The sequence below is a fragment of the Bos grunniens genome, chromosome X, assembly GCF_055505025.1.
Source record: "Bos grunniens cultivar Pamir isolate PY7600 chromosome X, Bosgru_T2T1.0, whole genome shotgun sequence".
NCBI classification, from domain to species: domain Eukaryota; kingdom Metazoa; phylum Chordata; class Mammalia; order Artiodactyla; family Bovidae; genus Bos; species Bos grunniens.
In genome coordinates, this window is record NC_141194.1 from 75,302,850 (window position 1) to 75,318,946 (window position 16,097).

At 36.9% G+C, this 16,097-nt stretch overlaps 1 protein-coding gene across 7 annotated transcripts in view; it reads left to right on the top strand.

Moving 5' to 3' along the window:
• The first annotated feature begins 6,064 nt into the window (after nt 1-6,064).
• LOC147340723 (uncharacterized) overlaps nt 6,065-16,097 on the top strand; it is a 467,968-nt gene continuing 457,935 nt past the window's right edge. For 6 of the 7 annotated variants that reach the window (XM_086386242.1, XM_086386239.1, XM_086386241.1 and 3 more), the window contains exons 1-4: nt 6,065-6,341; nt 7,362-7,429; nt 7,825-8,028; nt 10,728-10,874. The gene's annotated coding sequence lies outside the window, so the exon portion shown is untranslated. The remainder of the gene's footprint in view (nt 6,342-7,361; nt 7,430-7,824; nt 8,029-10,727; nt 10,875-16,097) is intronic. The other variant, XM_086386240.1, reaches the window with a different exon arrangement.

Genomic DNA, 16,097 nt, shown 5'->3' on the forward strand with positions numbered 1-16,097 from the left:
TTATTTAGAATTCAGTCTAAATCAGCACAGTCAAATCTCTTCTCCATTTATAACTCATCTAGAAAAAATAATAGCACAACAAATGATCTTAAATCTGTCCATTCAGAATCAGTGCACTTTGTCAATGCTTTTTTAAGCATTACTTATATGAAGAGACAAATCACTATTTTATATAGTCAATAAACAGATGAAGTCACATTGTTAGCCTTTGGCTAACATTTTCATTGGCCTTTGAAATTCTAAAAGGGATTCACTGTGTGTGTGTCAAACACACTTATGCTGTTTGAAGTTACTATATCGGGTTAGCCAAAAAGTTTGTACAACCCAATGAACTTCTTGGCCAACTCATATATGAAGGTATTTTCTTGGTGAATAAGGAATATGGAGAATGCAACCAGCTTTCTCTTATGTGTACCTACTTTTGCTGTGATGAATATATTATTTTCTTATGACATGGAGTCATTAAAAACTTGGGAACTTTCTTTACAAATAGATGGAATATTTTGGCAGGATTTAGACTGACAAAATACAGTAACTTTTCAGTAAAACTCTGTGTACTACATTCCAGATATTTGGGGGATTTGCTATTTTGTCATTAGCCACTCTCCCTTTAATTTTTTGCAGTATATTTGTTGAGGAGGAAATCTATTTAATTTGTCTGAGTGTAGAACAGGTTTACTCGGGAAAGAAGCCTGAGCAAACACTAAGCTTCTCTTCTGAAGAAATTGTGCTGAGATTTGGCAGAGAAAAACCTGATAGATTGCAAAGCTAAGGCACAGGACTAGCCATTTGGCCAAACTGTGAAGTAAGACAAGTCTGTTTTAAGCTCAACTACCCACCTTTCTGTCTCTGTAGCATCTGAAGTTCTGTATCTTTTCCTGACATCTTTTCCCCTTATCCACTTATCATACTAAAACTTCAATGTCCTCTTCCTCAATCTTTCGGCTAGGGAATTGATAAACCACCAGTAAGTTGTTAATGAATACAAATGAGATTTATTCTGTCATTTTCAGAACCTTCAGATTTGGGCTTTAAACCCAAAGGAAGGAATGAAAATGTTACCCACTATGACAGGCTACTGGGGAATTTGAGTGACTATGTGTATTTTTTTACATCCCTCATAAAACACTATGTACAGAGATTCTCACTGCCTACATATATATTGCAAATTCTGGCAGAGAGTTTAAAAACTAAGGGTGTTGAGGTGGTAAAGTGGGAGATATAGCTCAAATTAATGCTCTTAATTTCAATAGACCTTCTGCAGAATGGTTCTTACTAGGATAATTTACACATTCTCTATACTTACTAGTACACATCTAGTAAGTGCCATGCTGAGACATCAATTCAGGTCTCAGTGTCTGACTATGAAGCCATTCTTTCCAATACATCAGAATTTTCACATAAAGGCATGATCTTCTCTCTTCCATGTTTTCAATACCATTTAATTCAATTCTACCTATCCCTATACCTCTCCTCCTGCCCTATTTGCCCATCTCTCTCACCTATTGAGTGTCTTGACACTCATTCTCTTGTGAACAAACACTTCCACATCTGTCTATGTGCAAGGAATCTGGAACCAGATGGCTTGGGTTCAAATCCTGAATCGACAAATTATTAGTTTATTTATGTTAACTTAAGCCGGATACCTAACTCAGTTTCTTGATCTGTAAAATGGGGAGATCATTAGTTCCTATATTGCAGGGTTGTTTATTAGACTGGATAAGCCAAAATAATGTAAATTACTTAGAAGAATACCCAGAGTATTTTAAGTATTCAATAAATGTCAGTTGATTATTTTCTTTTTTCCAACTCACTTTAAATAAAGCATGTTTTTTTTTTTTTCCCCTGAAATGATACTTAGAACTCAAGCTAACATAGTGCTTCTCACTCTCAATATAGATGGATTTGCTTCATTCTACAATCTCCATTCCACCTCAGTATTTCCCTATAGGTTCATCTGCTTATCCTTCTGTTTAAAAGGATGTGTTCCTTTTTTTCTTGGTTAGCCTTTTACTGCCCAATCTCTTTCAGCAACCTAACTTTTTTCTTTCTTGTATCTTTGATCTTTCCTTTCCACCAGCTCCTTCCCCTTAGTCTTCAACTATCCCCAAGGATCATTTCTTCACTCAAATGTCTCAAATCTTTTCTCAGATTTCAGTCTTATATTTAGTTTTTATATCACTGTTTAACTTTTTAAAGGTCAATGTGTGGCATGAACTTTGCAGATTGAGAGAAATATTTTAAACTCCTCTCTGAAATTTCTAAGATGGGTAATCATGAACATGTTTACATCTCTGAGCAAGATTCATCATATAGAAAAAAGAAATAACCATTTCACTGAGTTGTTGAAAAAATGAAATACTTTATTTTAAAAGGTGCTTAGCGTAGGTAATGTTCTGTTTCTTGATCTTGACGTGCTTATAAAATAAAAGAGGGTGCAGTTTGGGAGAATTCACTGAGTTTTATGCCTACAATGTGTGCCCCTTTTGTATTTATGTTATAATGCGTATTTTTTACCTTAGAAATTAAGTAAACTAGAGTGCAATTTCTGTCATGGAGTAAATGCTCAATAATTGTGGTTGTTATTATATTTATTAATAGTAATTGAAATTTGGACTTCAACCACTCCAAGTTCATCAATGACCTCTTATCAGTAAGTCCAATGCCTTTATCTGTTTGAAAATAAACACCATCATTTTGAATCTTTTTTCTCCTTTGGCTTCCTCAATATGCCTGGGCTATTCCACTCTAATACCAATTCACTCAGCTAGACTTTTGTTAGCAGATCTCTTTTTAATTATGGAAGGTTCTGTAAATTCATATATACACAGAATTTCCTATAATTATATATATATAAAACTTCATATATATATATATATGTAATAAACAGAGTGTTCTTGTTTTTGCATGAAGAACTGCAGAGCCATTCTGAACAAGTTGGTTGGTTTTGACAACTTATATCAGTTGATAACAATGTGTGTAAAGATAGATATGCCTGTAAATGAGGATTTGGGGATCATTTGCATTGAATAATAGTTTAATTACAAGAAGTAAAGAGTATCATCAAGGAAGTGCATAAAAGTTTATATTTGTCAGAAAGTGTAAGAAGAAGAATAGGAGTGAGAGGACAGGGAAAGAATATTTTGAGAGATATGATTGGAGCTAGAATAGTTTTTTTGTCCAGAAAGTCAAATCCTGTGTTTGTGATATACAATTAATTGTTCCTCAATCTCTGGGGTAACAGAACACTGAGACAGGAGTCAGACAATTCGGGTTTAAGTATCAGCAGTTTTACTTATCTGGCAATGATGCATTGGGTAAATAATTTAAACCCCTGAGCTTCAGTTTTCTAATCGTCTGATGGATATAAAAGTCTCTCCTCTCAATCATTTTAAAAGTGTTGCTGTGGGGCTCAAATAATGTAATATACATAGAGATGCTTTGCAGGTCACATGGCATTATGCAGATGCAGGAGATTATTTGTAAGGTACTTGTTACATACATATCCCCTCCTGAGTTTTAGCTCAGTTATTATCAAGTCAAAAATCTAACTGGCTGTGTTAACAAAATGTAGCAATGGCTCATAATAATTTGGTTTTGCTTTCTGGTAAATAGCACATCATTTGCTGAAAGAAATTAGAAAATACATATCAAAGTCCTTTGAAATCTGTGATGTGATATTCATAAACCTTACTACTGTGTTTCTTATTCTTAGTTGTCTTTATTATACATACACATAAATATTTATGTGTATATATACTTATAAACTGGAGAAGGCAATGGCACCCCACTCCAGTACTCTTGCTTGGAAAATACCATGGGCAGAGGAGCCTGGTAGGCTGCAGTCCATGGGGTGGCAAAGAGTTGGACACGGCTGAGCGACTTCACTTTCACTTTTCACTTTCATGCATTGGAGAAGGAAATGGCAACCCACTCCAGTGTTCTTGCCTGGAGAATCCCAGGGACGGGGGAGCCTGGTGGGCTGCTGTCTCTGGGGTCACACAGAGTCGGACACGACTGAAGTGACTTAGCAGCAGCAGCAGCAGCAGCATACTTATAAACATATGAATATTTAATACATTACATATGTGTGTCTTATATATATAATTTTAATGGGCAAACAAAAGGGGATTCAGGAGTCATTAAATTTTGACAGGTTTCTCAGATTGTCATTCAGTACACAAAGCTACTGCTAAATTACAAGTATCTTACAAGGGAGTTTGTCAACAATTATTAACAAATTAGCAGGGGTCAGTCTATCAGATTAATTTGTATGAAGCTGAAACCATGGAGAATAACAGCAAATGAAGTGTTATGTCCCAGCTCCACAGAACTATATCCTGCTAATTAAACAACAAAAAGTAAAATCCCACAATTTGAATGTGCCAGCTCTAATCTAGCTTCTGTGAATACACACACTTTTGAATGACATGTTCAACTGCTGAAAAGACAGTTTTGAGCTGCAGGAATCCAGAAATTATGTCAGTAGTAGCAATAATAATAATAATGATTACTTAAGTTTATATAGCAGATACATATAAGATTCAGAGGTTGAGGAAACAGGGGGGAAGACCCATTGAGATAGATGATTAAAGTGGGAAACATCTATTTTTGTAAAAGTGGTTGGGAGCCAGAATCTTCCTGCTTACTAACGGATTGTAATAATTTCATCTGGTCAGAAGTGATTCATATATGTTCACACTTGTAAAACACAGTTTTCTATTTGCTTCCACCTCTTCCCACTCACTATATTCTGCTTTCCTTTCACATCATTAATGTTTGGAATTTTTTTTTTTTTTTGGTTGTTTCTTTTTGGTTTTTATCATCTCTTCTTGTGTCTAGATCCCAGGAGACAGATACATGTGACATCTTTCCGAACTTTCACCATTTGCTTGAGATATCATTTAATTCCAGTATGTTTGGGGTTTGGTGGATGGAGCACTGCACTGAGGTTCAGATGTTTGGATTCTTTTTCTAGTTCTTCCACTAAACTGTTGTGTGACTTGAAACAACTCTTTTCTATCTGGGTCTCCATTTTCTCATCAGTAAATGAGGGAATTAGGTAAAATTATTTTTTTTAGGCTCATTCTAGCTACATTCAGTATTTAAATATTCTATTTTGTGGACCAGATGACTTCCTTTGGTGATATGGAATACCTAAGAAATGTTTTCCGGTGAATAGGGCTATTAATAGAAATTTTGAGTTAGCTCACTACAGCTTTTAGACGTTTGCTTTGATAAAGGAGTTTAAACAGAAATATGTTTGCCTATTACGGTACCATGTAAGGCCGCACAGCTTCAAGAGCACTTGGTGAAGGAAAAGAAATACTCAGGTATCATATTGAGGATTAATAGCATGAGAGAATTTCAGCTTTGTTTAAAACAGGATCCATAAATTTACAAGGTCAAGGGATTCAGTGTTCCGGTGACAATTTGTGTTCAAAAGAAACAAAATATTCTAAGTTTAATTTTGAACACTGAGTACTAGCAAGGGTCCACTTTAAACCAGCATATTATCTAAATCCATAGCACTTCAAAATGGAAGCTACTTGAACTAATCCGGAGAGTGTAAGGCTACTAGAGATCCTAGTTGTAGCCGTCCCCCATCCCCGCCCCCACGCCTTCAACTCGAGGCCTCAGTTTCTAGGTCTAAAAGCTTAAAGAAAGAAAAAAAAAAAAAAGTGGATTTCCCATAAACGCTAGAGAGGGGTGTTTCGCATTGGTTCAGCATTCCTTCGACCGTTCATTTCACTGAGAAATCTGACCACCTGTTGCTTCCAGATTAGTTTTCTTGTTGCTTTGAATTCTTGCTCACCTTGATAGTGTGTGTGTGTGTGTGTGTGCGCGCGCGCGTCTCTGTGATTAATCTTCTTTTAGACCCCTTAAAGTACACGCACAGATATTTGTACAGCATTGCAGGGAAAACAAACTTTTTCAACAGCTATTAAGTGCGGGTAAAAGGCGAAGACCACCTCCGCAGCCAACGGCCGGCCCCCCAACACTCCCCCCGCCTCCTCTCCGCTCACTTCCCCCGCCCCCACCGCTAACCCCACCCCCGCGCGCCAGGTCGGGGCAGAGTTACGTCACCCGCAGCCGGCGGTTCCTTGGGATGCGCTGGGCGCTGAGGGCCGCGGTGACCCTCGTGCTGGGCGCAGCGCAACGGGGACCTGTCCTTCCCCTACCCAACCGCCCTGTTGGTAGCTGAGGGAATCCTGCCCCCGCGGCGTCTGGCCGGAGAGGGTAGGGGAAGAGGCAAGTAGGAAGGCGGCTTGCTGTAACCCTCGGGTGCGGCTGTAGCGGGAGGCGTTTACCATTCTGAGGAGCATCCATTTGAAAGCCCTGTAAGGCGATATGGTCTAACAAAACGCGGGTAGTTGTGGAGGGGAGGAGGCCCACCGGATTGCCAGGGCAGAGGAACGGGGAGAGTCAGAGTAACCGAGAGGCCCTTGGTCCCTTGGCCTCAGGTGGTCAGGCTGCCTCAGTCTCGCAGCTCTGCTCGAAGCTTCGCATTGCAGATGGAGGTCCTGACAGACTAGTGGGAGACTTTTGGGTGAGGACAGGCAGGGAAAGTGTCCTAAGAAAAACCGAGGACGGAAAAAGGGAGTGAGGGGACAGTTAGTTTGGCTAACTGACAACTTGGTGGGACAGGACCATAGATTGGAGGAGTCTCTCTGAGGTGAGAGTCTCCAGAGATTTCCTTCACAGGGACAGCCTGAGGCAGAACAAGGAGGAAAATGGGGGTGTGGGGGCGCGAATTTAGAGTAGGCTAACTTCAGCTCAACATGAGGAAAATTTACCACAGAATTTTAGCTGTTAGCAAACGCGCGCTGCTGCCTTGTCGAACTCTGTGACGGCTGTTCTAACCGTCGAATTCCAACCTTATGATTAGATATCAACTGTATTTTTTTTTTTTTTTAGTTCCCTGAGTCAATTATTCTTCCTGTAGGATAAGAACATAATAATCCCTCTCTGCATTATTTATATTGTTTTCTTATGGATAAAGAAATCCACCCTGCCCAGATCAGCTGATTATATCCTTTAGAATATTTTGTTTGTTTAAAATTTTAACACCTTATTGTCTTGGATATGGATAATAGAACGTCTATAGTTGTACATTTAAAATACATTAAGCTTAATTAAAACGCTAGTAATTAGGGCCATTCAAGTTGAACTTCTAGTTTATCTTCCTACATAGACTGTAGACCCAAACCTTTCTACATAAAAGAATGTACTTGGAAATAAACTAATATTCAAAGCTAGTCAATACTCATAAGAATGCACTTTGAGATCTTGAGAAGGGAAATTTGATCACTAGTTTTTAAATTATTTTGACAGTTTTGTTTCCTTTTTTTTTTTTAAAGCTGAGATGAAAACTCTTGGTGAATATTTTGCATAAACAGCCACGTGGAGATGCAAGAGTGCAAAACAGGTAACACTTATCTGGAGTTAAATGAAGAAAGCAGTAGAAACTGGAAAGACCAAAACAAAGAGAACAAAAAGAGAAAAGCCATTTAGGTAGATTTCAAGGAGTAATGTTAAATAGCAAAAAAAAAAAAAAAAAAAAATAATAAGAAAGCCATTGCACACCAAAACTTGCTTTCCTTGAAGGATTTTAAGTAATATTACACAATCATAGTAAGCAAACCACATCTTTTAATTAATGAAATTCGCTGTGCCTGGCACATAGTAACCCCATATTACCCATTTGTTGATTGTGCTCGAATGATATAAACATTTTCCCTCTTTATTTTAACAGACTCTCTGCTCGATGCCAGAACTTCACTAAGGGTTTCTGTTATGCTAACTATATTTTATTTTTTTCAGAGTAACTGAAAGCTATTGGAGGTTAGTTCACCACTGGAGACTACCAAAAGTCCTTTCTTTTATCCACCCCCCTACCTCTGTGCAGCCTCACTTAACCTCACACCTCAGGTGAGGGGGAAATCAGAGAAGGACCAGCAGCTTGCCAGTGCTGGTAGCCTCATTGCCAGTTTCTTCATCCATTTTAAAGCTACAGATAATCTGACAGTAAGCATTAGGATTTTTTCAGATCTTCCTATTCCTCTAACAACCCTCATTTTTAATCTGAGAATGTCTACCAGATATATAACCCTAATATTTTCCTTTTTAATTAGAACATCATTGCTTTACAATGTTGTGGTGGTAGAAAGTAGCATTGACATATAAAAACTAACGTGTAAAATAGATAACTAGTGCAAAGCTGCTATATAACAGGGAGCCCTGACTGGCGCTCTGTGATGACCTAGAGAGATGGATTGAGGGGGTGGGGTGGGGGAGGGAGGCTCAAGAGGGAAGGGGTATATATATATATATGTGTGTGTGTGTGTGTGTGTGTGTGTGTGCGTGCACGCTCTCAGTCGCTTCAGTCATCTCCAGTTCTTTACGACCCTAGGGACTGTATCCTGCCAGGCTCCACTGTCCATGGGATTCTCCAGGCAAGAATCCTGGAATGGATTGCCATGCCCTTCTCCAGGGATCTTCCTGACCCAGGGATTGAACCTGCATCTCCTGTATCTCCTGCACTGCAGGCAGATTCTTTACCGCTGAACTACTGGGAAGCCTATATATATATATATATATATAATTTCATATATATATAATATAATTTCATATATATATAATATATATAAAAATTATGACTGATTTATATTGATGTATGGCAGCGACCATGACCCTAATAATTGACTATAGTTTCTAGAACTCTGTTGTCCAGTCCAGTACCACTAGCCACATGTGACTATTAAAATTTCAGTCAGGTAAAATTAATCAGAATTTAAAATTGTGTTTTCAAGTCCCCTTCACATGCTTAACAGACATATGTGGCCATATGTATTGAATAGTTCAGATGTAGAATATTCCAACATTGCAGAAAGTTCTTTTGGACATGGCTGCTCTAGAAAGCATGCCAGCCCCTTGTCATATCTGCAGTTTAAAAGATATTCAAACCCAGGTTTCTTGACAAACAAGATTAAGGTAAACAAAATATTCTCTAGTAGATAAAGAAGTGGCTGTATAAGGCAGGACATGAGTTAATTAGCTCAGTGGAGGGCCAGGAAAAAAAAAACAAAAACATGGCAGTACCACTCGTTTAATTTGGTCATACTTATTTAGGCTCGGAAAGTGAGACCTATGTTGAAGTATTTTTCCAGAGTGCTCTGGCTATGATTTCAGATCATTTGTTTAATGTTAACATCAATGACTCAAGTTAGAGCATTTCTACATACACAGTTATAAAGTTTAAAGACAGTAAATGGAAGGGGAAGAGTTGATTCTAAGAGCATCTGCATTATCACAATATTACTTTATAAATGTCATTAGTATATCCTTTGTATCTTCCCTATTGTGGGTTTGAAGAGCTGAGTAATACAGGTAGGAACACTGAAAACTACAACAACTTTAAGCTTCAAAATTACCGGTACTAATAATGATTCACATTTCTGTAATGAATGTCTTACATTTTAGAAAGTGTTCTCATTTTTCTTTCCATGGATCTCACAATGCACTCCTGATGTAGATAGAGCAAATATTACTATTCTTCTCTTTTTTTGTGTGATTTATTTCTTCATATTTTTTTAATTATTATTATTATTTTTTTACTTTACAATATTGTATTGGTTTTGCCATACATCAACATATTGTTCTTCCCTTAAGGTTCTTTTCTTTCTAGTCTTCTTTGCCTTGACTTAGATGCCACCTCCTCCAAGAATCTGTTTCTTTAAGTGTTAACTCTTTAGCTCTGGTCTGTATGGTACATGTCTTAAGCTAGTTACCAGTGCTGTTGATGTACTTTTGATCTTAATAGATTCAGAATTCCTCTAGGACAGAAGTTGTGTCAGATTTATATTTGTAGTTTTTTTTTTTTTAATTTTTATTTTATTAAGATAAAACTCATATGACATAAAATTAACTATTTTAAAGTCTACAATTCAGAGATATTTAGTATATTCACTGTGTTGTGCAACCATCACTTTCTATTTCCAAAACATTTTCATTATCCCAAAATGGAACCCTGTACCTATTAAACAATCACTATTCCCTGCCTCCCTCGGAGAAGGCAATGGCACCCCACTCCAGTACTCTTGCTTGGAAAATCCCATGGACAGAGGAGCCTGTTAGGCTGCAATCCATGGGGTCGCTAGGAGTCGGACACGACTGAGCGACTTCACTTTCACTTTTCACTTTCATGCATTGGAGAAGGAAATGGCAACCCACTCCACTGTTCTTGCCTGGAGAATCCCAGGGACGGGGGAGCCTGGTGGGCTTCCGTCTATGGGGTTGCACAGAGTTGGACATGACTGAAGTGACTTAGCATAGCATAGCATAGCATAGCATTCCCTGCCTCCCTATAACCCCTGGAAACCACTAATTATTCTGTGTTTGTGGATTTATCTGTTCTGGATATTTCAACTAAATGGAATCACACACTATGCAACCTTATCTGTCTGGCTTCTTTCACTTAGCATGTTTTCAGGATTTTTTCACATTGTAGCATATATTGGTATTTCATTCAGATTTATATTTGAGTTTTGTATTTTACTAAAGAGGCACTCAGTAAATAGTAGCATAATTGTTTAATGGTGGACTATATTACCCCAACAACAAATTTTACCCTAAACTCCCATACCTAACAGCGTATGCTAATGTAATGCAGTCTGTATAAATAGATAAGGCCTGAATCTGATTAAATTCTGTTATTTCATCCTTAGCTACTCAGAATATCTAAGCCTTAAACATTAACCGTCAGAAGACTTTCTCTATTTATCCATTCTGATACGTGGCACAAACAAGTTGTTTTTTCCGACGATATCCAGCTGTGACATCTTCTCCTATTGAAGTTCATCTGTGGATAGAAGGTAAGGTGTTTTGAAACATCTTAGCTCTGCAGATCATATTTGATCTTTAACGGCTCAGCTGCCCAGATTTCACAAAGTATTAATATATAAAAACATTTATTTTGTAATATTTTACAGAAGATCCTTCAATATTAAAGATTTGAACCTGAATCTGTGTTTAAAGGTTCATAGCATTATGTTTTAATAAACACATTCTCAGAAAAATTTCCATTTCTTATTTAGTGTCTTCCTTGTATGACTGTTGGAATTAATGTATTAATTAATTTTAATATATTAATTGTGAATTGGACTTAATAAAATTAATTAATATATAATTATTGGAAACAATCATTCTAAAATAATGACATGAGGCAACCACACTAGTAAATAAACCACACTGCCTAACAGATGTGATTTATATTCTATTGGAAGGAGCTAATACTGACTGAAGAGAATGGATTATAGAATAGCAGATACAATGAAAGTGAAAGAAAGTGAAAGTGAAGTCTTTCAGTTGTGTCCGACTCTTTGCGACCCCATGGACTGTAGTCTACCAGGTTCCTCTGTCCATGGGATTTTCCAGGCAGTAGTCCTGGAGTGGGTTGCCATTTCCTTCTCCAGGGGATCTTCCCAACCCAGGGCTCAAACCTGGGTCTCCTGCATTGTAGACAGACGCTTAACCATCTGAGCCACCAGGGAAGCCAGTAGATGCAATGAAAGGAGAAGTTAAATGTCATTAATTAAATTAATTTTATTATTAATTATAGTTTGTTACATTTAAAATAAATTTGACATTTGAGAGCAAGGGCTATGCCTGCCTCTATTACTAGCTGTTCACATTAATAGATATTGAAAAAATATTTACTGATTTAAGAGTGAGGAAAGATCCAAAGTTGTCTTTTATCAGATGTCTTTATTAGCAATGCACCAAGGAGCACTTTAGAGAAGATTGGCTGCTCTTAGCATTTTTTAATTACAGAAACTCTTCTAAAGATGATTAGTGATTGTGAAGCTTTGCTTTATTGCAGTATTTTCTTTACTTAGGGATTATGAAAGATGGTGTAGCATATTCTGTTTTGTTAAGTAAAATGTTTAAGGTACTATATAGATTAAAATCATATTTCATCATTACAGAATTATAATGTCTTGTTTATACTTTACTTTTTAAACTTAATAAAGTTTTAATTCTCATCCATAAAAATAGTCACAGTGCATACTCCACTCCAGTACTCTTGCCTGGAAAATCCCATGGACAGAGGAGCCTGGAAGGCTGCAGACCATGGGGTCGCTGAGGGTCGGACATGACTGAGCGACTTCATTTTCACTTTCACTTTGATGCATTGGAGAAGGAAATGGCAGCCCACTCCAGTGTTCTTGCCTGGAGAATCCCAGGGACGGGGAAGCCTGGTGGGCTGCCGTCTATGGGGTCACACAGAGTTGGACACGACTGAAGCGACTTAGCAGCAGCATAAGTTTATCTTCACATTAAGCTGAAATATTACAGTTATCTAGCACAAAAATTTATGTGAGAACTTACATCATTTATATCAATAAAATTATTTTTATGCAGAGGCATGTCAAGTGAAAAGTAAATTTCAAAAATTTGGTTCATATTTTAATTCTTTTGTAATTCTTAATGTTACCATGTTTCTGTTTTGCATATACATTAACTGGTATTATATTTTAGATTCCATATATAAGTTACATCATACAATATTTGTATTCAACTTATTTCCCACTTTGCTTCAAATGACAGAATTTTATTCTTTTTCATGGCTGAGTAATATGGGAGGTGGGTTCCATATCTTCACTATTGTAAATAGTTCTGTTATGAACATTGGGGTGCATGTATCTTTTTTAATTAGTATCTTTGGATATGCATTCAATATGGAGTTGCTTTGTGATATGGTTGTTCTATTTTTAGTTTTTTGAGACCCCTTCATACTGTTTTCCACAGTGGCTGCACCAATTTAAATTCTCACTGACAGTGTACAAAGATTCCCTTTTCTTCACATCCTCTCCAATGTTTGTAATTGTGTACACTTTGATGATAGCCATTCTCACAGATGTAAGGTGATATCTCATTGTTGCTTTTATTTTTGCATTTCTCTAACAATCAGCAATGTTGAACATCTTTTCATGCACCTCCTGACCATGTGCTTCCTTGCAAAAATGTCTATTCAAGTCTTCTGCCCATTTTTTATTGGCTTTTTCATGTTAAATTCTATGAACTGTTTGCATATTTTGGATATTAACCCCTTAGTAGTCTTATCATTTGCAAGTATTTTCTGCAATTCTGTAGGTAGAGTTTTCTTTTTATCAGTGGTTTCCTTTGCTGTGCAAAAGCTTTTAAGGAGCAAGCTGCCATTTACTTATTTTTGCTTTTATTTCTTTTGCCTTAGAAGACTGATCCAAGAAAATATTGCTGTGATTTATGTCAAAGAATATTCTGCCTATGTTTCTTCTAGGAGTTTTATGGTATTTGCTCTTACATTTAAGTCTTTTAAACCATTTTGAGTTTATTTTTATATATGGTATGATGGAATGTTTTAATCTCATTGTTTTATATGTGGGTGTCCAGTTTTCCCAGCACCACTTGTTGAAAAGTCTGTCTTATCTCCATTGAATATTCTTGACTCCTTTTTCATAGATTAGTTGATCGTGGGTGCATAGGTTTATTTGTGGTATCTCTATTCTGTACCATTCATTGATCTATGTCTGTTTTTGTGCCAATACCACACCACTTTGATACTGTAGCTTTGTATTATAGTCTGAAGTCTGAGAGGTTTTTATCTCCAGCTTTGTACTTTTTTCTTAAGATTGCTTTGGCAGTTTGGTGTTTTGTGTGGTTCCATATTAATTTTAGGATATTTGATCTACTCTGTGAAAAATGTCATGGGTATTTTAATAGGGATTGTATTAAATCTCTAGATTGCTTTTGGTAGTATGGATATTTTATAAAAGATTAATTCTCCCAGACCAACAGTATGGGATATATTTGCATTTCTTTGTATCATCTTCAATTTTTTTCATCAGTATTTTATAGTTTTCAGAGTACAGATCTTTCACTTTCTTGGTTCAGTTCATTCCTTGGTATTTTATTCTTTTTGATGCAACTTCAAGTGGAATTGTTTTCATGATTTTTCTTCCTAATATTTCATTATTAGTGCATAGAATTGTCACATGTTTCTGTATATGAATCTTATATGTTGAAAACTTGCTAAAATCATTTATTTGGATAGTTTTTTGGGTGGAGACTTTAGAATATTTTTTTATAATGTATCATATCATCTGCAGACTGTGAATTTTTTCACTTCCCTTCTGATTTTGATAATTTTTATTATTTTTCTTGTCTGACTTTTGTGGCTAGGACTTCCAATACTATGTTAGAGAAGTGGTGAGAATGGGCATGCTTGTCTTGTTACTGAATTTAGCAGGAAGGCTTCGAGTATTATATTGGCTGTGGGTTTGTCATAAATGGTATTTATTATGTTGAGATAGAATCCCTCTGTACTCACTTTGATGAGAGTTTTCTTTTTTGATGAACATATGTTGAATTTTATCAACTCCTATTTCTGTGTCTGTTGAGATGATCATGTGATTTGATTTTCATCCTTCCTTTTGTCATTGTGATGTATCACATTATTGATTTGTGAGTGTTGAACCATCTTTGTGACCTTGGAATAACTCCAAGATGATTATGGTATATGATCCATTTATATATTGTTGGATTCAGTTTGCTATTATTTTGTTGAAGATTTTTTGCATCTGTATAAAAAAGCCCTTAATGTTCTTCTATTCTTAGTTATGTTAATTTATACTAAAGCATGTGTGTGATTCTGTGAACTGTATATCTAGGAAGAATAAAGCAACTGGGGTTACAGAGGACTTCACTGTGAGAAACAAAAGCCAGTCAAGTGTGGATCTGTTTCTTTTTTTGTGTGTTTGTAAGCCACTTGCCTTTTATTGTTTTTAAATAAATGTATTTATTTTAATTGGAGGCTAATTACTTTACAATATTGTGGTAGTTTTTGCCATACATCTACATGAATCAGCCACGACTGTACATGTGTTCCCCCATCCTGAACCCTCCTCCCTTTCCATCCCAGCCCTCTGGGTTGTCCCAGAGCACCAGTTTTGAGTGCCCTGCTTCATGCATCAAACTTGCACTGGTCATCTATTTTACATATGGTAATACACATGTTTCAAAGCTATGCTCTCAGATCATGCCACCCTCCTTCTCCCACAGAGTCCAAAAGTCTGTTCTTTACATCTGTGTCTCTTTTGCTGTCTTGCATATAGGGTCATTGTTACCATCTTTCTAAATTCCATATATATGTGTTAATATACTGTATTGGTATTTCTCTTTCTGACTTACTTAATTCTGTATAATAGGCTCCAGTTTCATCCACCTCATGAGAACTGATTCACATACATTCTTTGTAATAGCTGAGTAATATTCCATTGTGTATATGTACCACCACTTTCTTAACCATTCGTCTGCTGATAGACATCTAGGTTGCTTCCATGTCCTGCTGCTGCTAAGTCGCTTCAGTCATGTCTGACCCTGTGTGATCCCATAGACAGCAGCCCACCACGCTCCTCTGTCCTTGGGATTCTCCAGGCAAGAATACTGGAGTGGGTTGCCATTTCCTTCTCCAGTGCAAGAGAGTGAAAAGTGAAAGTGAAGTCACTCAGTCTTATCCAACTTTTCACAACCCCATGGACTGTAGCCTACTGGACTCCTCTGTCCATGGGATTTTCCAGGCAAGAGTACTGGAGTGGGTTGCCATTTCCTACTCCAGCTTCCATGTCCTAGCTATTGTAAACAGTATTGCAATGAACAGTGGGATGCACATGTCTCTTTCAGTTCTGGTTTCCTTGGTGTACATGTCCAGCAGTGGGATTGCTAGGTTGTATGGAAGTTCTATTTCCAGTTTTTTAAGGTATCTCCATATTGTTCTCCATAGTGGCTATACTAGTTTGCATTCCCACCAACAGTGTAAGAGGGTTCCCTTTTTACCACACCCTCTCCAGTATTTATTGTCTGTAGATTTTCTGATGGCAGTGATTCTGACCAGCATGAGATGGTACCTCATTGTGGTTTTGATTTGCATTGCTCTTATAATGAGTGATGCTGAACATCTTTTCACATGTTTGTTAGCCATCTGTATGTCTTTGGAGAAATGTCTGTTTAGAAATGTCTGTTCTTTGGTCCCTTTTTTTATTGGGTCATTTATTTTT